Source organism: Theropithecus gelada, chromosome 3 (genome assembly GCF_003255815.1).
Source record: "Theropithecus gelada isolate Dixy chromosome 3, Tgel_1.0, whole genome shotgun sequence".
NCBI lineage: Eukaryota > Metazoa > Chordata > Mammalia > Primates > Cercopithecidae > Theropithecus > Theropithecus gelada.
This window is the reverse complement of record NC_037670.1, coordinates 37,831,899-37,833,566: the sequence shown is the minus strand read 5'-3', so window position 1 is coordinate 37,833,566 and position 1,668 is coordinate 37,831,899. Positions and strand designations below refer to the sequence as shown.

The window sequence follows — 1,668 nt, the reverse complement described above, 5'->3', positions numbered from 1 at the left end:
TAAGATATTCATAATTAATACTTCCCACATGCTGACACATATTTACCCCAAACTGTAATCCCAGACTTTCAAATATGAATTTTTAAACTTTAATTTTAATTTCAAGTGCAGGTTTGTTACATAGGTAAACTTGTGTTATGGGGGTTTGTTGTACAGATTATTTCATCACCCGGGTATTAAGTCTAGTACACTTTTGTTATTTTACCTGATCCTCTCCCTTCTCTCACCCTCCATTCTCCAAAAGGTCCCAATATGTATTGTTCCCCTCTACATGTCCATCTGTTCTCATAATTTAGCTCCCACTTATAAGTAAGAACATGTGGTATTTGGTTTTCAGTTCCTGTGTTAGTTTGCTAAGTATAATATGGCCAAAGTAATATGAATCATTCTATTATAAAGACACATGCACATGCATGTGTATATTTATTGCCACACTATTCACAATAGCAAAGACATGGAATTAACCTAAATATCTATCAATGATAGAGTGGATAAAGAAAATGTGGTACGTATACACTATAGAATACTATACAACTAGCTCTTGGTTTTCGGCTCGGAGGAGGCCAAGGTGCAACTTTCTTCAGTCGTCCCGAATCCGGGTTCATCCGACACCAGCCTCCTCCACCATGCCGTTGAAGTTTGACCCCAACGAGATCAAAGTCTTATACCTGAGGTGCACCGGACACAAGGTCGGTGCCACTTCTGCCCTGGCCCCCAAGATCGGCCCCCTGGGTCTGTCTCCGAGAAAGGTTGGTGATGACATTGCCAAGGCAACGGGTGACTGGAAGGGCCTGAGGAGTACAGTGAAACTGACCATTCAGAACAGACAGGCCCAGATTGAGGTGGTGCCTTCTGCCTCTGCCCTGATCATCAAAGCCCTCAAGGAACCACCAGGAGACAGAAAGAAACAGAAAAACATTAAACACAGTGGGAATATCACTTTTGATGAGATCGTCAACATTGCTCGACAGATGCGGCACTGATCCTTAGCCAGAGAACTCTCTGGAATCATTAAAGAGATCCTGGGGACTGCCCAGTCTGTGGGCTGTAATGCTGATGGCCGCCACCCTCATGACATCATAGATGACATCAACAAACAGTGGTGCTGTGGAATGCCCAGCCAGTTAAGCACAAAGGAAAGTAGTTCAATAAAGGATCATTTGACCAAAAAAAAAAAAAAAGTCACACCAGTTTGGAGTGTAGTAATGTACAATGTCAATTATTATCCAGCATGATTTAGAAGACAGAATACAAAAGCCAAGAAGGCAGACTGTAAAATCAACTTGTAGTTCGAGCTTTGTGTAAGAGAGAGTTCAAATAGAAAAGGAGGCAAATAATAGAGTTCACACAAAAATGAGTTGAAATTATTAGGAATTAAGAAAAACTGACAGACATTAATGAAATGGAAGAAGCCAAGGGACCAGAGATCAGAGTGTGGGTGAAATGTATGTATCGAGGCCAGCCTTGCCTTAGCCTTTGTGAGGCCTAGGGCCAGAGTACAAATGATGATTCCCACACTAGATACCTACACATTTAAAAATTATAATGAAAACTAGATAATTGTTATGTAAAATATGTCTACTAGTCATCTCTTGACTAACCTACCTTTATCACAACTCAGAACGGCTGGAGGACCACACTGGAACGGACAGCACAGGAAGAGCCAGC

At 41.5% G+C, this 1,668-nt stretch overlaps 1 pseudogene; it reads left to right on the top strand.

The window, feature by feature from the left end:
- The first annotated feature begins 562 nt into the window (after positions 1-562).
- LOC112621367 lies at positions 563-1,128 on the top strand (annotated as a pseudogene).
- The last annotated feature ends 540 nt before the right edge of the window (positions 1,129-1,668 follow it).